Source organism: Cebus imitator, unplaced genomic scaffold, assembly GCF_001604975.1.
Source record: "Cebus imitator isolate Cc_AM_T3 unplaced genomic scaffold, Cebus_imitator-1.0 Scaffold54, whole genome shotgun sequence".
Taxonomy (NCBI): domain Eukaryota; kingdom Metazoa; phylum Chordata; class Mammalia; order Primates; family Cebidae; genus Cebus; species Cebus imitator.
The window spans coordinates 7,192,458-7,212,300 of record NW_016107369.1 but is presented as its reverse complement, the minus strand read 5'-3'; the positions used below and the strand labels follow the sequence as shown (position 1 = coordinate 7,212,300).

The 19,843-nt window shown below is 42.8% G+C and overlaps 1 protein-coding gene across 10 annotated transcripts in view; it reads left to right on the top strand.

The window, feature by feature from the left end:
• RGS6 (regulator of G protein signaling 6) overlaps window positions 1–19,843 on the top strand; it is a 640,379-nt gene that overhangs the window by 48,405 nt on the left and 572,131 nt on the right. The window lies entirely within an intron of this gene.

Below are 19,843 nucleotides of genomic sequence, written 5' to 3'. Positions count from 1 at the left end.
TTGACTGCCCTAACTTAACTATGTTGCTGGGAAGGAGGAGTCAGTAGTTGAAACAAAAGTCTTCCGTGGGTGATGACATGTTACAACTTTAGGACAGTTGTCAGCAAACTACTTGTCCTTGGGCCTAATCTGTCCCCAGACATTTGTTCCCTTGAGCCTCAGGATGATTTCTGCATTTTGGAATGGTTGAGAAACTTCAAAAGAGAAGCCATATTTCGTGACATGTGAAAATTATGTGAAATTCAAATTTCAGTGTCTGTATATCAAGTTTTATTGAAACACAGCCACATCATTTGTTTATGAATTATCTGTGGCTTTTTTTTTGAGCCACCACGGAGGAGTTGAGTGGTGGTGACAGAGACTGTCCGTATGACCGGTGAAGCCTAAAATATTTACTAACTGGCTTTCTACAGAGAAGTTTGCAGCTTCTGTTTCAGGAGATTTGAAAGAGACTGAAAAAGCATCGGCAAATGTCCTTGTTGGGACAATATTTCCATAGGAACCAAGACCCAGTGATTCCATGTGGTGTAGATTCATTTCCAGGAACCCATGGAGGGTCTAACTGGGGAGGGGACATACAAGATAAATTAGAAACCAGTATACATTCCTGTTCTGTAAAAAATACACAAGACCTGCTATTCACTCCTCAAATAATATGGTTCCTTTACTGAGGGGTCACATAATTTCTGCCAGTACATTGTTGATGATATTTTTGTTTGTTTTTTAAATAAAAAACAGGCATATTGAGCTGCTGGAAGTGTTGAGCTGGGTGTTCTGAAATATCCCACTAGGATATTCTACTTGCTGGCTGGCTACCTCCATCTCAGATACAGTGTCCAAATGGCTGTCATTTCTGCAGGACCCGCTTTGTGCCAGGCATTGGGCCAGTGCTTTGGGCACACGAATTGCTCACACTGGCAGCACTGCTGTAAAATCATTGTTATTCTCACGCCTCATGTGAAGAAAGGAGCTTCTGCCGGGTAAACCCGTGCCTGGGGCTCCCCTGTAAGTGGGAATCCCAAGTAGCAGGTCAGGCTGTCTCTTCTTCACAGAGCATGCTCTTTTCACAAGACCTGGAAGGAGCAAGACAACCACCTGGGGAGCTGCTTACTTCTGATCTTTCCTCTGGGATGCCAGGGCTATCACAGCCTCATAGGCAAGATGCTCTAATCACCGAGTTACGGTGTTCCATGGTAATATCAACTTCCATTTTATAGTTTCTTCTAGCACTTCGCATCCTGTATGTTATATTTGTAAAAGGCCTGTGAAAAGCATAAGGCAGACATGATCCATCTCTGCTTTGTGAATGAGGAAACTGAAGCTCAGAGGTAGAGAGGCCTGTCTAGGCTCAACCAGCTTTTAGTGGCCAGACCTCCTGACCTGGGGTCTGGTGCCTGCACACTACTTCCATGGGCCAGGCCTTCAGGAATAGAGCTGCATCACGCACACTTACCATGAAAGAGCCTGTGATAGACTCTCAGCAGTATGGTTATTAAGTTTATCCTCAGTGAACCTCAGGTCATCAGCTGACCTCCAGAGACCAATTTCATGTTGGAGATGTTTTTTTGTGTGTGTTACTTTACAACTGTGGCTCTGCTGAATACAGTGTAGCTTTCTCTTCCCTATCACCACATCCATTGCTTGAGTTTCAGTCCCGTCTCAGTCCATTTTGTGTTGCTGTAAAGGAACACCTGACACTGGGCATAAAGAAAAGAGGGTTTGTAAAGAAGAGAAGGTTCTTTAGCTCGCAGTTCTGCAGGCTGTTCGACAAGCACGGCACTGGCATCAACAGGGCGGAGAAGGTCAAAGGAGAAGTGAGGACATGTGAAGAGGTACCATACCCAGAGGGCTTCCTGGCTTTATGTAATAATAACTCAGTCTAATCCCACCTCGCCAGAGCGAGAACAGCAGCATAGCACTAAGTAATTTGTGAGGGATCTACCCCCATAGCTCAAGCACCTTCCCCTAGGCCCCACCTTCTGATACCACCACAATGGGGAGCGAATTTCAACATGAGATTTGTGGAGACAGACAAACAAAAACCATATCCAAACCATAGCAAGCCCCAAACCAAAAGCAGATCCCAATTCATGGTTCCCCTTCCCACATGGTTCCAAATGAGGAAGGCCAGAATTCATGTGTTCTGCTCAGAAAAAGGCTGAAAATTTCTGGGAAACACATCTTCAAAGGTTTGTCTCCTTTGGCATGTGGGAATGTGTTATTCATCAGGACAGCAGCTTACAGCTGTCGAGGGATATATTGAAACAGCTCATTAGAAGCAAATTTTAAGTAGTAGAGAGGGTCATTCCTGGGCGCATTTCATAAGCATTCTGTCTTGGTTTTACCCCAGTCTCTGCATATTCCTTTTTAGTCTTCATTCCTGGGGCAGCTTCCTCTGGCCACCCCGTGAAACCTTGGCCCCTTCTCTTCCGTGTGCTGTCCAGGGGCCATCTCCTCCTCTCTGCATGCTGAGTTGAAGATCCCAAGTTGCTATCCTTTCTCCAAACTCCAAACGCCTATATCCAGCTACCAAAAAAGGCATCTGTGTTTGAATCTTCCTCACTTACCGCAAACATAACAGGTAGGATGCAGCTTCTTGCTTGTCCTCTGAGCTTCAGTGCTTGGTGTGGCATCCTTCACACGGTTAGCATCTAGGGCACAACCTGAACCTGATTCTCCTTGACAGGCACTGTTACTCACCACTCGATGCCATATAAAAATGACATACCATGTGAATCCAGTGCCATGTAAAAAAAAATTACATTTTCCCTTTGTCTCCCTAGGGTATTGTAAATGCTTGGCATCAAGTAGGTGATAAATAAATGTGAAGGGCAGACCTGTGGATTAAGCATTCCTGAGACATAGTCTGTTACCTTTCTCACATGAGATTCTCTGCCATGTGGCTTATCCTTATATTGGGCGGATTGTGTAACTCTGAGGTTAAAAATTGGTTATTGCTTCTAAACCTTGTAAAGTTACTTATCTCAGGAACTATTGAGCTTGGCGGCTGTCCACATCATGTGACAGTTCTGCTATCAGGTTCCCTTCCTTGCTTTCTTCCTTCCCTCTCTCCCCATTTTGCACATGCCTATCTGTGAGACAGGATGAGGAAAAACAGACAAGCAGACAAATCCATATTTCTCTCACCAATGAAAAATACCTTCTCCGTTCTGTTTGCCATTAAATGTGGTATTTGCCCTCTGTGTCTCAATTAAAACAGATTATTTCCTTCTTAGTTTCTTCCTTTTTTATCTTTTTCTCGTTTCAGAAATGGTTCATGTTAATTAGAAGAGAAAAATTGAGAAATTATAGATAAGCCCAAAGAAAGAAAGAAAATATGTAACAACCCCCTGCTCAGAGAGTTACCATTAACTTTTGAAGTACCTACTTCCATACATTTTTTTTCTATGTACATATTTTAACAGAAATAGACAGTGTGTTTGCTGTTGGGAAACTTCTTTTCACTTAATAGATTGAGAATATTTTCTGTGACAGTCAATATTCCTCTAGACCAGCAATTGGATGACTTTGTTTAAAGGGCCGCATGGTAACTTTTAGGCTTTGTGGGACCTACTGTCTCTTTCAACTAATCAACTCTGCTGTTATAAGCGCAGAAGCATTCACAGAAAGTGTGTAAATGAGTGGACATGCCTGTGTTCTAGTAAAACTTTACGAAAACAGGCAACAAGCCAGATTTGGCCCATGGGCTGGGCTATAATTTGCTTATGCTCATCTAGAGTATCATTGTTTTTTTTTTTTTTTTTGAGACAGAGTCTTGCTCTGTCACCCAGGCTGGAGTGCAGTGGCAGCATCTAGGCTTACTGCAGTGTCTACCTCCTAGGTTCAAGTGATTATCCTGCCTTAGCCTCCTGAGTAGCTGGGACTATAGGTCTGTACCACCATGCTCAGCTACCTTTTTTGTATTTTTAGAATAGACAGAGTTTCGCCATGTTGGCCAGGCTGGTCTCAAACTCCTGACCTCAGATGATCCTCCTGCCTTGGCCTCCCCAAGTGCTGGGATTACAGGTGTGAGCCACTGTGCCCTGTTAGAATATCATTTTTAATGCCTAAGTAGTGTTCTGTTTTACTGATGTATCATTATTTACTTGACCAGTCAGAGTACTAGCTCACGTCGTTTGAGGCCTTCCTCTGTGCTTGCAGCATGGCTGGGTTTGTTCTGCTTGCATTCTCACGTACACCTGCACACAGCCCTGTGCAGCGTGGGTATTATTCTTTCCATTTAACAGATGAAGGAACTCGGAGAAAGAATAGGTAGGTAATTTGCCCAACATTGGATGGTTAGTAAATAGAAAAGTCAAAATTTAAGTTTGTTTGATTTTTAGAAGCTGGCTCTTAACTACTCATTATGTTTTTGGGCACATTAGTAGTTATTCACTTGGATAAATTTCTAGAATTAGAATAATGGGTGCATTTTAAGGTTTTGATATTTGTTGTCAGGTTGATCTATGTGGCCAAGTCATATTTCTCGAGTGGTATATGGCAGGGCTGTGTTTCTACACCCTTATCTATAACATGGACTGTCTTGACCCTTTGGTACTTTAATCGGGAAACAAACGTCATCATTTTTTATCTTATGCATATTTCTCCTCTCTTTCTTCTAAGGTGAGTGTCTCATCCGTGTTCTTTCCCCATTGTTCAATTAGAGTGTTTTGTCTTCTCTAATAATTTCTTGGAGCCTTTTATGTAAGGGACTTCTGTGGTATATAAGTCAATGCTACATAATGTGTTATGAACCTGGCCTTTTACTTTAAAGAAATGTCTTTACAATTGAAGAGAATTAAACAGAAAAGTATTTCGCTTTAACACAGCATAGTTACACTTCTGGAATTGAAAGAATTCCCAGAAACTATAAGGCAGGAGACAACTTATTCCTGTTGGGGAACTTGTCCCTTTAGCTTCCATCTCTTAAGTACTAGAATTTGTGTTCTTTAATTGGAAATATTACTTAGCTGTGGCCACGGCAACACATCTTAACTGCCATGAACAGCACACACTTTGACAAAATATTTTTTTAGAGAGTGGCTTTTAGATGGAATTCATTATCCAATGTATTCATGGCATCTAGATGAATTAATGGATGGTAGACCCATACTTTTATAGTAATAGTAATAGTGAAATGAACAGTTACTATCTATTGATCCCTTACTGTATTCCAGCCACAGTGCTGCGTTTTAGATGATTTCATTTGATCTTCATGATAATCTTATGTCGTAGATATTGCTGTTATCCCTACTTTATACATAAAGAAATGAACAGAAAAGTTAAGTGGCTTGCTCTGGCTTATACAGCTGGTAAGTAGTTGAGTTTGACCTTGACCTTAAGCTTGGTTTTCTACTGACTGAGTCTGACAGGTTTCTTACAGCCTTTAAGGTATATTCTGAATTCAACACTGGTAGCATGGATGGAAAATCTTGATGTCATTTAGAGTCCAAGATGAAACTGGCCTCAATGGGTCACAGTGAATCTGACCCAGAATTTCATAACTCATATTATTATGAAGATTAGAGTTCTGAAGCTTATTGGATTAGAAGAGCACAAGGGGTATCTGGCCCAATATATTCTTTTTTTTTTTTTGTTTTTAATATATATATTTTACTGCACTTTAGGTTCTGGTGTACGTGTGCAGAACATACAGGATTGCTGCATAGGTATATACATGGCAATGTGGTTTGCTGCCTCCATCCTCATCACTATGTCTGGCATTTCTCCCCATGTTATCCCTCCCCAACTCCACACCCCCCACTGTCCCTCAGGCCCCCCCAGCAGACCGCAATGTGTGATGCTCCCCTCCCTGTGTCCATGTGTTCTCATTGTTCAACCTCCGCCTATGAGTGAGAACATGCGGCGTTTGATTTTCTGTTCTTGTGTCAGTTTGCTGAGAATGATGGTTTCCAGATTGATCCATGTCCCTACAAAGGACATGAACTCCTTGTTTCTTATGGCTTCATTTGATTCCATGGCGCTTGAGTACCATTAAATTGGTAGAGTGTCTCTGACAGGGAAAAGGAAGAGTTGGAAGGCATCTTAGGTTCTAGGACAGAACTGTTTTTATTGGCTACCAAAGTTACCCCCAGTTGCCTGCAAATTTATATCCAAACTCATTATCCTGCCAATTCAGGGTTCTACAGACTGACCCAAACTATAGTTTAGTCCTTTATCACATGACTGCACTGTACATACTCAGTTCTCTGGGCAAACAGACCTGATCCAAACACAGTTTGTACTTTCCCTTTCCTTTCCTTTCCTGTATGTCTTGGAGTATCTTTGATTTCTCCAACCTCAGTATCCCTCTGTTAGAATTCTGGACCCCTCTCACTACCAAGGTTAAGTAATACCTAACAAAGAAGATTTGATTTTTATAGACAAAAGCAATTTCTCTCCTCCTATTTGATTTTTATGGTGATTTATATCACTTTCAGGTCAATCATAACCATCTTACTTGTAGGATAGTTTTTTATACAGTTGTCTTTTTCCTCCTACTCCATTGGAAGGCCCTTGAGAAGTGAGATCTACTTCATTTTCATATTCCTTGTAGGACCTGTATGGTTCCTCGAATACAGCGTTTTTCCAAAGGTGAACGGCGACATGCCTTAATCTTCTTCTTAGGGATTCTGACTCTGAAAGACATGAAACCGCTGTTCAGAGTCTAGTTATGGATTGAATTTTGTCCCGCTGCACACAGGCGATATGTTGACATCTATCCCCCCATGTCTCAGAATGTGACATTGTTTTGAAATGCAATTGTTGCAGATGTGGTTAGTAAAGACGAGGTCATGCCGAAGCACGGTGGACACCTCATCCAGTTTGACTGGTGTCACGCTGGAAATGTGGGCACACACAGGGAGAACATTGTGTAAAGATGGGAGTGATGCTGCCCCAAGCCAAGGAACTAGGAGAAGGTAGAAGAGAGGCCCGAACAGACCCTTCCCCAGAGCCTTCAGAGTGGGCACGGCCTGCCAACGCCCAGATCCCAGCTTCTACCCTCCAGAGTGTGGCCAACACGGTTCTATTGCTTACGCCACTCAGTTGGTGCTGCTTTGTTACCGTGTGTCCAGGACAGTACCATAAGCCTGGGAATCACCGTCCTTGCAACCAGCAAGATGGGATGTTTTAGATGACCCTGTCGTATGTGGAACTGGGGGCTGAAGCAGGGTGGCCTGATAACAGACTCACCAAAGAGCCATCTCTTATCTGTACACCTGAGTAGTCATGGTCTGCTCATCTTCAGCACCAGCAACTCAGCATTTCAAAATGGAACGCCCCGTGTTTCCTCTCCAAACCCCTTCTCTCATAGGCCCATCTATTGTGTTCCTCTCAGTCCCTCTGTAATTCTTCCCTTTTTTCATCCCCAATTAAAAAAAAATCTGGAATTATGCCTTCTTCTGGAAAATAAGATCTGGAGACACCAGGCCCTTGTTACTGCATGGTTATAAGTGGCCAGACTGATGGGCTGGCCCTCAACATAGAGGATGTGTCCTTGGTCCTGCTTCACATCATATGGCAGACCCTGTGGGCATTGGAGCCTGGCCCCTGGCAGGATGGAAGTGATCGCCTCTTTCTCATGGGAACATAAATGGAAAGCTTCAGATCATCCTTGAGTCAAGCTGCCCAGTTTATGTCCTGCTGTGTCGCTTACTGGCTGAGGGCAGCCACGGGGAGGTTCCTTAATCTCCCTGGGCTTCCGTTTCCTAATCTGCAAATGGAGCTAATAATGGTGCTCGCCTCATAGGGGTGTTGAGAGAATTAAATGATTTAATGCGTATCAGGAGATTTGAACCTGACGCACAGCAGGTGCACCAGAAATGTTCACTTGTATTCTTACGTAGTCAAAAAAATCCTGTCACCCTTTATCTAAACTGTTTTATTATTTTCCCCAAAGCAGGGCATATTTACTTCTTGTTTTTTTGTTTCTCTCCATCTAGCACCAGCTTCGTACACATTAAGAAAATGTGGCTGTAGTTTATACACAGAGATTCAGGGCTGGCCTAGCAGGGAGTCTGGACAAAGCTCCCAGGATCTCACTTGGTGGTGCTCCTGGGCCTCTCCTGGCTGCCGAGTCTCCTGTGCTTTCTACCTTCTGTGTTGTTTCAGTTCCGGTGACCAAGGGCACAGCTTGGTGACTGGCCTCCCGAGGCCTTCCTAGTCGCCGGGGGATCCCTCTAATTAGGTACACTGTTGAGCATGCAGGTATTTATCCTGCAGGCAAGCAGGGCTGCTGGAACAGCTGCTTACCATGAAATCCAGGGAGCAAGTCAGGTGTTAGTTAGAAGCATGTTCCTTGTGATCTGAGACGCTGACAAAGCCCAGACAAGCCGACAGTGAGGACCTCCACACACCAGTTGTTTCCTCCAGCTGTATTCCCCTTTTGGGCCACTCCTAAGCAGTGCTGATGACTTATTTAGCTAGTATTTGTTGACTGAATTTTTATCGATCAATAGAAATTTATTAAGCAAATGGAGCATCGTTCAGACATGATGGCATCAGATCCATTAGTAGATGTCAGTGATAAATAAAGTGGTAGGACACAGTCCTGCCTGTAAGAGGTGTGTAGTCTAGTCATTGGGAGAGACCTCTGACCAGCAATGGGTGGAGCTGGGGGAACACAGGTGTTATTTATGGGATCCCGGAGAGGCAAGATCCTGACTCAGCCTGAGGCGGGGAAAACTGAAACCTAAATAGGACATATTTCACTTTCACTGGCTAAATGACTCTCTGGTTTTAATTTCCTCATCTGTAAAAAGAACTTATGGTTGGAAGGCTGAGGCAGGCAGGTCATGAAGTCAGGAGTTCAAGAGCAGCCTGGCCAACATGGTGAAACCCGGTTTCTACTAAAAATACACAAATTAGCTGGGCATGGTAGCACATGCCTGTAATCTCAGCTACTCGTGAGGCTGAGGCAGGAGAATTGCTTGAATTCTACTGGGGAATCATCAGTCTTGCCGTTATTGATCTAGTATCCTAGTAAAATTGGGCATTTTCAGGACAGGGACTGTGATTGTCTTTTTATTGCTGTATGTCTGGACCTAGCCTAGTGGTTGACATATAACAGAGGGTCAATAAACATTTGATGAGTAAGGGAATTAAGTGATATCTAAGCTGAGAATGGAAGGATGAGGAGTCTGCCAGTAGGAAAGTGTAGGAGGTAGGGGAGGAAGGGGTGGCAGTAGGAAGTAAAATGGTGACGAAGGATGACACTGGGAGGGAGGAGCATGTGCTCCTTGGGAGTGACAAGAATTGCAGTTCTGGGAACTGTTAGCTCATATGGTGGGTGTCATGGAGCCATTTCAAGGTGGGGGCCTGGGCAGAGCTGGATGGTGAGAAAAACACAGAGTTCTTAGTTTTTACGTGATGAAGTCTGATATGCATGGTCCAACTTGCAGGAAATGGATTAGAGAGGACAGGGTGGAAGAGGAGAGGCCGTTCGATGGCTACTGCAGTGTTAGATATAGTGAACTCCACATTTCTCTTCAAAGAATCAGGATGTCAGTATGTTCGGTTCTTCGCCCTCCATTTTAAAGTTTAACTTCCTTGTAGTTTCAGTAAACAACATTTTCCACCAGTTCTAATCAGTAGTTCACATCCATTCCCCTAGTCTCCTGCTTCGTCCTGACTTATCCCAGTCACCTGCTTCGGTCCCTGCTTTGACTTAGGTCACCCCTGGCCACCTGCTCTGACCTGTCCCATAACCATCCTTCCCACCAAACTACCCACCCCACCACTCTGGCTCAAACCCCTGCTCCCCTTAAAATAGCCAACTGGAATTATACTAGACTGTACGGTCTAATGCTAGCCCATAGGGGAACGACACAGCAGTAGGGGCTACCTCTGTGAGGAATCAGAACCCCGTCCCCTCCCTTGTCCACGTGTGCACTCGCCAGTTTCATCTGTCAGCTGCACCCTTCTACAGAAGTAAATTGCTTTGCTGAGGAAATTTATATTCCAGTGCTACTTCTTTTGCAGCACTGAAAATTTACATATAACAGCAGCAGTCTTGATGAGAGATGGTGGTAGCAGGACAGATTATCCCTGAGATGGAGAGGTGGCTGGATTCAGAAGCAACTAGAGATGCAGATTTGTCAGAACCTGGCAATTAAATGTCTATGGGGAAGGAAGGAGAGATGTCTGAATGATGCCCAGGCCTCCAGGGGATGTAGGCACCACTTAGTCATGTGATAAATCAGATGCCACGAGGAGCTGTGGGAAGGTTAAATTCACATTTGTACATGGTGAGTTTGAGATGCCTGTGGCAAGTCCAGAGGGCATTTGCATACGGCAGTCTTCACCTCAGGAGAGTGATCAGGTTTGAGATAGAGGTTTGGGCACTCATTGGCATCGAGGGTCAGGGCTTCGTAGCCTAGAAGAACATAGATAAGAAGCCTTATACACCTCAGAAAGTATATTAAAATCGTAATGCATGTGCATTGTTCTGGAGAGCTAGCTTTGTATCAACTTTTAAAAATGCTCATGTCCTCAAACAGGTTAAGCCTTGGTGCATATGGTTACTGAAGCCAGAAGGAGAGAGGAGAGTTTTCAGGCGGTGAGAAGGGAAGAGAGCCAGGGGTTGTGCTGTGAAAAGCATCAACATTTCAGGGATTGGAGGCACTGTGCTGAGTCAGAGGCTGAGGGGGGCGGGGGGGATCAGAGTATCGGAAATGAGATAAAGACTTATAGATAGCAATAGCTTTAGTGCTCATAAGGCACTATCACATACACTGCCATTTTCTCTCTCCGTAACTCAACTAGATGTTTATAATTTGGCTCTGTATCAGTTAGGGTTCAGTATAAGACATGAAAACTTGGCTATAAATTTTAAAGAAGGGATTTCCTAGAGGGAATTAGGTGCTTACTATGGACCCAGAAAATCTGAGACAGGCCTCAGTTAATTTAGAAAGTTTATTTTGCCAAGGTTGAAGATGTATGCCTGTGACACAGCCTCAGGAGCACCTGAGGATGTGCTTAAGCAGGCTGGGATACAGCTTAGTTTTATACACTTTAGGGAGACATGAGATATCAATCAACATATGTAAGAAGTACATTGGTTTGGTGTGGAAAGGCGTGACAACTAGAAGCAAAGGCAGGAAGACAAAATGGGGAGGAGGCTTCCAGGTCACAGATAGGTGAGAGACAAACAATTGCACTCTTTGGCATTTCTGATTAGCCTTTCCAAAGGAGGCAATCAGATGTGCGTTTATCTCAGTGAGCAGAGGGATAACTTTGAATAGAATGGGAAGCAGGATTGCCCTAAGCAGTTCACAGCTTGAATTTTCCCTTTCACTTAGTGATTTTGGGGGCCCAAGATACTTTCCTTTCACATTACAAATTCCTAGAAGGGCAGCCCCAGGCAAAGATTCCCAGAACAATATAGAACCAAGGTCAGAGTACATCCCTGTATCTGCCACCCTGGCATCTAACAGCTGCGACTGGAAAGCAGTTTCTCGGCCCTCATCGAGGTGAAGCAAGGATGCTGGACACTACTGTAGTTAAGACATCTATTTCCACGTCCTGCCTTGACAGCAGTGAACAGTCAAGTAGAAGCCAAAACAGGACTCTCATCTCACTTCTACCTTCTAGAACTCCTCACGTGAGTACATTTAATTAGTGGAATCCAGTTCAGTCCTGAATCTCTAGATGCAGAGAAGTCTGGAAGATAATCTTTAACTAGACCACCTCACCTCCTTAAAGGAGAGTAAAATGGAACTACAGAAGGGGTCTTATTTTGTAAGGGTCAAGATAAGAAATATTTGTCTTAGTGAGCCATGTGGTCTCTCCCCAGCTTTACCATTGAAGTGTGGAAGCAGCCAGGGACCTTATAGAAGTGAGTGAGCATATTGTGTTCCAATAAAAGTTTATTTATAAAATCAGGCCAGGCATAGTGTTTCACATCTGTAATCCCAGCACTTTGGAATGCTGAAGCAGGAGTGAGCTTGGCTGTGTCACGGTGCTGTAGCCTGAGCAACAGAGTGAGATCCTATCTCTCAAAAAATAAATCAATTAGTTAATTAAATTAAAATGAGTGATGGAGCCTGCAGGCTATAGTTTATTGACCTCTGAGGTAAGCAAATCGATTCACAATAATTACCGTAGGTTCTTTTTACAGATGAGAGAATCAAAACCAGAGAGAGTAATGTAGCCAGTGAAAGTGAAAACATGTCCTGGTTGTTTAGATTTCAAAGTTCATGTTCTTCAGGAAACCATGATGCTCAGCCTCTCTTCTTTTTTTTTTTTTTTTTTTTTTTTTTTTTTTTTTGAGACGGAGTTTCGCTCTTGTTACCCAGGCTGGAGTGCAATGGCGCGATCTCAGCCTCTCTTCTTACAAGGCTTGTGATCTAACAGAGGAGATAAAATATGCACTTTGTTGGTGCAGACCATGGTAAATGCTCCAAGAATGGCGCAGAATGCTTTTGCATACAAGGCATTTTTGACAGGAGAAATCAGAAGTATCACGCTGATTTCTTGAAATAGTTTGAGCTAGATGTTGAAGAAAGGTATAACTGTAATAGGTGGAGATGGGGAGGGGAGGAGTCAAAAGAGCTGATACGGTTTGGCTCTGTGCTCCTGCTCAAATCTCATGTCAAATTGTAACCCCAGTGTTAGAGGTGGGGCCTAGTGGGAGGTGATTAGATCGTGGGGGTGGATCCTTCATGAATGGTTTAGCACCATCCCCTTGATGCTGTTCCCCTGATAGAATTCTCATGAGATCTGGTTGGTTAAAACTACGTAGTACCTCCTCTCTCTCTCTTTCTCCTGCTCTGGGCCTGAGAATTGCCTGGTGCCTCCCTGCTTTGCCTTCCACAATGATTGTAAGCTCCTGAGGCTTCCCCAGAAGCCAATCAGATGCCAACCTCATGCCTCCCGTACAGCCTGTAGAACCATGAGCCAATTAAACCTCTTTTCTTTATAAATCATCCCATATTGGGTGTTTCTTTATAGCAGTGTGAGAACTAATACGAGAGCATTTTTGATGGAGTGAGAAACTGCAAAGAAGGTTTAGGAAAGCAGCCAGAAATGGAAACTCATCTGAACACTGTGACCTTCTAGGGTGTTAGTGGCGATAAGACTGGATCCGGGAGAACTTAGATATTAGGATTAGGAATCTGAACTTGGAAAAGGGGAAGCACTGACAGTCTTTGAGACAGGTTGTGATACACACATTGCTTCAGGAAGAATTATCTGGTTTTGTTCTTCAGAATTTTGTGTGAGTCAGAAGATACAGCCAGCAAGAATTCACTCAGGAAGTTATTGTAATATCTTTGCATGAGGATGCAAAGGAAGAAGTGGACATGAGTCTTGAGCAATTAATGGGACAGGGAAACTTGTAAATGTGGGTAGAATAGAAGGATGGCTTTGATGGGAAGAGATGAATAATAACAACACTAGGGAAACGAGAAATGGGAGCTTGTTTTGTGGGCAAAGTGATGGTGCCCATCTTGGGTATGAGGTGCTGAGGGGCAGAAATGGAAATATGGAGTAGGGAATTGGAAATGTAGGCTTCATCTTCAAGATGGGGTTGGTGGGGAGTCATCCCATACAGGTGGACAGAGCCACGTAAGAGCTCAGCTCTCTGAGGGAGTGCAGACAGTGGAGGATGCTGGAAGGAGGACCCAGGAGACTTTGGTATTCCAGAACTGGGAGAGGAACAAGAGATGGGAAGGTGCAGCAGGCAGGGTTGTCAGAGTAGCAGGGTGAGTGTTGTACCAGAGGAGTCGGGGTGGGGAGCTATTTCCAGAAAAAACAGCCAGGAGTGTTGCATGACACAGAAAGGTCAAGAAATACTAGTGAAAGACCCCTGGACTTGGTGACCCCATCTCAAGGTCATGGGCGACCTGAGAGGGCTGTTGAGTGTGTAGAGTATTCTCTTGAGGAGTTTCATATTGAAAGAAAAGAGGAGAGAAGATGGGAGATTGAAATGCGTGCTTGTTTTAAACTTGATTAATTCTTCAGTGCCAAAAGACCACAAAGAACTTGGTCTCAGAAGATATTCTGATTTATCCCCAAGACTTAAAGAAACTTGAACACCGTTTAGTTTTGTTCTCTCTTGATTTCAGGATTGGGTTTTTTCAGCTATTTGCTTCTGACTCTGCTTTTGGCCCTTCCGGGGGTCTCACCTGGCAACCTGAGAGGTCACACACAAGTGTGTGCAGTTGTTAAGCAACTGCTCCTGGTCACGGTGACCCTGCTAAATTGGGAACACGTATTTGTCCCCATCTGAGTCTTCATTCAGCGGGAAACAATGAGTCCCTGACTTTGAAATCTCAGAGGTTACGCATTTGTGGAATATGAAATCAGTGTGTTGATGATTTTTCCTACCTCATAGCATGCTTTAAAAAGACACTGGAGAATTGCTATGCAATTCTGTGAAAATTTGGTTCTCTCAGGGGCCTTTTCTAGAAAAAAAAAAGCTATGCCCAGATCCTAAAAGGATCTGTGTATTTTATATCAGTGCTTTCTAAGATAAAAACAGAATACACACACACACACACACACAACACAGCAACAATAGCAAAAATCAACAAAACAACACTCCAAACTCACTCTAGAGTTACAGATGGGAATGGTTTTAGCAGTCCAAATTAAAGACATATTCTAATTCTTATTTTCTTTCACACCTTGGTTTGTGGCTTCCATAACACAATCATCTGAGTCTCAAATAGTTTATGAGATGGATGCTAGAAGAGATAGCTTGAATTAATACTTTTCCCCCAGTGGAATTCTCTTCCTCACTCATATTTAAACAGTTAGGTTGCCCCTAAAGGGCCCTAAGTTATGTTTCTCTGGAGATATTTAGGATAAGAAGTGTTGTAAGTACTCTTTTTTTTTTAATTTATTGCACTTTAGGTTTTGGGGTACATGTGAAGAACATGCAAGATTGTTGCATAGGTACACACATGGCAGTGTGATTTGCTGCCTTCCTCCCCTTCACCTATATCTGGCATTTCTCCCCATGCTATCTCTCCCCAACTCCCCACCGCCCCGTCCCTCCCCCATTACATTTGTACAAAACTTTAGTCTTTGAAGTGTTTAGACATCCATTCATCTTTTATTTTGAGACAGAGTCTCACTCTGCTGCCCAGACTGGAATGCAGTAGTGTAATCTCAGCTCACTGCAACCTTTATCTCTTGGGCTCAGGTGACCCTCCTTCCTGAGCCTCCCAAGTATCTGGCACTACAGATGTGCACCACCACATCTGGCTAATTTTTGTAACTTGTAGACACAGGTTTTTTTTTGTCACCCAGGCTGGTTTCAAACTCCTCGACTCAAGCAATCTACCCAGCTCAGCCTCCAAAAGTGCTCACAACAAGTGCTCCTTAATCCCATTCTACCTCACAACAATCTGTGTGATAGGCACACTAAATATGAAGTTCAAATGCTGATAAACTGGGACTCAGAGTGACTTATTAACTAGCTTTGGATCACACAGCTTATTAGAGGGAGATTCAGGGTTAAAGGTCAGATTTTTCAGCTACAGATTTATTCTTCTTTGAGTGCCATTTTTGACATTAGTGTTTTCTTTAACCCGTAAGCGTTTCAGTGTCTGAGGTTTGCATACCATCAGGTTGGTTTCTGGTAGTACATTGATTGTGGAGGGTCCAGAAGCAGAAACCGCAGTCTTTAAATGAAAGTTATCCTTATCTGAGGTTTGGCCTTTATTGAATGGGAGTCTCTTGTTAAGGGAAGGTATGCATTGAGGCAAAAGGCTTGCCAACCTTTCAGAAAAATGGGAACCCCTGGGCTGTTTGGGGATGGCTAATGACAGTGATTATGGAGGAGTTTGCAAATCTGAAGTACTTTATAAATCCTGGAGGTGTGGCAGTAGACTGTGTGTTTCTGGGGAGACAGATTTTTGCATACATTATCCTCTGGACACTGGTGCCTTTGGTACATGCTTGTTTTTATAAACAAGCTTGTTTTGTTCCTCCTGTAGAAAGGAGCCTGTCATCTAGAGTTACGGTGGTTTTCTGTATGTGTGAGCTTGTGCTTCAGTTACATCGAACACTGTACTACTGCAACATCGAATTCAATGACATTGCCAATATGTTCACCCTCAGTAGTCTTTAAATATTCTTAGCCCTGGGAGCTGGCCCAAGAAACTGCTTATTCTTTTCCTTGTATCACTCAGCATATAAATCCTGAATTCCTGCTGACCAAAGATACATAAAGTACAAATCAATGAGCATTTTGTTTCTGTATTTTGGGGAATGAGACAGTGAGTGAACGAGAACCCTTTGATGAGGGCTTTAAAATATTGTCACTGTTCGATGGATTAATAGATGGAGCTGCGGCTATTTTACTTATCCACTGGCCACCACATACTTACCTGCAGTGAAAGGATTTCTAAAAACATCTTTATTGAGATAGAATTCGCAGACTATACAATCCACCCATGCAAAGTTTACCATTCCATGTTTTTGGTATATTATTACTTTTTAAAAATCATCGCCCTGTGACTACATACAACTTGCCAGTTTAATCATTCTTAATGTACAGTTTGGTGGCATTAATTATGCTCACAGTTTTGTGCAGCTCTCACTGCTACCTGTTTCTAAAACTTTATCGTCATCGCAAACAGAAACTCTATACTCATTAAACAACACCTCCAGTGAAAGACTTTTAAAACATGCCTTGATTCTTAGCTTTGGATGTATGTAGACACTTTGAGGAAGATTTTGTTTTGTCTGTTTTTTTTTTTTTTTTTGAGATGGAGTCTCACTCAGTCGCACAGGCTGGAGTGCAGTGGCGCAATCTCGGTTCACTGCAACCTCTGCTGCCCGGGTTCAAGTGATTCTCCTCCCTTAGTGTCCTGAGTAGCTGGGATTACAGGTGCCTGCCACCACAGCAGCTAATTTTTGTATTTTTAGTAGAGATGGGGTTTCACCATCTTGGTCAGGCTGGCCTGGAACCCCCGACCTTGTGATCCACCTGCCTTGGCCTCCCAAAGTGCTGGGATTACAGGTGTGAACCACCATCCCTGGCCAGGAAGTTTATTTTTTAAGCAGCAGTTCCATGTAGTAGGTGACACAGATTAGGTTCCTCCAGAAAGCAGCCTGCTAGAGTAGTAAGTGGGATATTGCCGGAGTCTCTCTCAGGAGCAGCACTTCTAGTGGATGGGGGAAGGGAAGGAGGAAGGACTCGGCAAAAGGAGATGTACTTTGTTGTCATTGGAAGGCCTCACTCTACCCAATGGAACTCGAAATGGCATTTCCTGAGTTGGGGAAACAGCGATGGAACTTTATACTGTATCATCCAGTCATAGGGTTCAGCAGGCTACCCCCAGGAAGGTGCATGGGCTGAGGCAAATTCTCCCCGACCAAGGGTCAGAGAAGGTTGACAGCTGAGAGCTAAGAGCCAGCAGCTGGGGAGTGAGATACTCCCCTAAACTTTGCTATCCATGGGAATCACCTTTGCATCCTCAAAAAGACACTGCCTGATTTAATTGGTATGGGGTGAGAGACAAGTAGAAAGCTTCCAAAGCTCCCCAGGAGGTTTGAATGGGCAGCACAGACTGGAAGTGGCCGCTTGCAGCCTTGAAGGGGTGTCAGCATAGTATACACCATCATGGAAATGTATGGACTTTGGATTCAAGAAAATTTGAACTTGGCTCAACCATTTACTTACTTTGTAGTTCTTATTTATGCACTGTTAGGATTTTGCTACTAGGCTTTAAAAAATATGAATGGATGGTACACCTGGGTGGCTGGGAGGGCACCTACAAATTAATACAAAAACAGCGAACACCTCCCCCAAAATTTGATAGAACACAAGAATGCACAAAGAAGAACTCCAAATGATTTTTAACATTGGAAAACATACTGTTTTAATAGTAACTGAAGGAATGAAAGTTAAAACTATATTTGCTTATTAGCAAAGATGAAAAAGAATTGCTATTGCTCAGTAATGGTGAAGTTGGTGGCAGAAGGCACTCTTGAGCTGGGCATGGTGGTTCATGTCTATAACCCTAGCACTTTGGGAGGCCAAGGTGGGCAGATTGCTTGAGCTCAGTAGTTCAAGACCAGCCTGGGCAACATGGTAAAAACCCATCTCTACAAAAATTAGCCAGGCATGCTGGTGTACACCTGTAGTCCCAGCTACTCAGGAGGCTGAGGTAGGAGGATCACTTGAGCCCCAGGAGGTGAAGCTTGAGGTGAGCTGAGATCATGCCACTGGCACTCCAGCCTGGGCAACAGAGCAAGACCCTGTCTCAAATATAAAAATAAAAAAAGAAACATAAAAGAAGTTATTCTGATCCTCTTGGTATGTCCATCAGTGTAACATGAATGGCAGACCATGTGGCAATATACATAAAAACTCATAAAAAGCAAATGTCTTTTGACATAACAAATCTAATTATAGAAGTTTATCCTGAGAAATAACAGATGAGTATGTAAAATTGTGTGCTTAAGTTGTAATTGCCTGGGTCTTGCTGGCAATTAGGAGAAGCACACACGCTCATCAATAATGTATTGTTTAAATAAGTTCTAGCACATACCTACGTACTGCTAATGAGAGAAGCTGGTAATAAAATAGCGTGAGTCTGTTTTTTGCATTGAAAAATGACTTTGAGAAAAATATAAGATGTTAACAGTAAACAGTATTATTTCCCCTGAGCAAAAGAATTACAGGTGAATGTTATTGTCCAACTCCTATCTCTTTATAATATTTATACTTAGAAAGTGTTACATATTATTAGGTGTTAATTTTATATTCATAAAGAGCATGGAGCTAGTTCCAAAAATTACACATTTCCAAAATTACACACATGCATGTCTGTTTATCTCCCTACTTATTCAGCAGCCTAAAATGGATCAGCCTATAATCCAATTAGCAGTTATCCCTGGAATTTGAGGTCATGGGTGATTTTTATTTTTCTTTCTTATGCTTGTTTATACGTTACAGATTTTTATAAAGAGATTGTATCACTCTTATAATAAGACATTTTTTAAAAAGCTTTTAATATCTCAGTGCACTTGCCTGACCTATTTTCTATCCATTCTTGCATCTATTTCATTTGAAGAGTCCTTTGGATAGTATTTCTTTCTCCATGTCTTTCTTCCTGCTGTCCTATTTAAATAATCACAATTCTGCATTGAAATTTTGGTATGCTTTACCTAATTAGGCCAGTTATTCTGACTCTTGCATTTGTTACAAAGATGTAGACTTTTACTTTATTCATTATTATTTTTTTCTTAAGTTTGACCTTTAGATGATACATTTCCAAGCATAGCATCCATCATCTACCATTATGCTTTTGACTCATCTATTAAATAGTAATGTGTCCTCCAAAAATATTGATGTTAAATTAAATCACTCCATATTTGTCCTTGGGAAGAGCTTTGAGGCTACAAAGTTTACCAGGCAGTTAGGATATGCAAAAAGAGAAATGCATGCAAATGCTTCCTGTAGGCAGGAGTTCTTCAATGTGTCTGACAAATCTCATTTATCCTTTAGGTATTAAATTAAACATTACTTCTCTGTGATGCCCACCTTGACTTTCCCAGGGTAAGCTGGTGCTGACTTCTCCATATGTTTATTATGGCTCTTATTAAATCTTATTTTATGCAGTTGTTGATATCTACCAATGCATTAGACCTCCAGATAGGAAATATGGTTGTCACCACCAACACACTTCCAGCAATCCCCACCTCCTCATATTCAAGCCCCTAACAAATAGATGATGTCAGACATGATCCTATGTCACTTCCAAGGTTAGGCTATGAAAGACTGAGTTTTCCATGCTGGACTCTCTTTCTTGGTTCACTGGCCTATGAAAAGCTAGCTGTTGTGAAGAGAGGCAATGTAAGCAGAGAAGCTCATGTGGCAACAGAA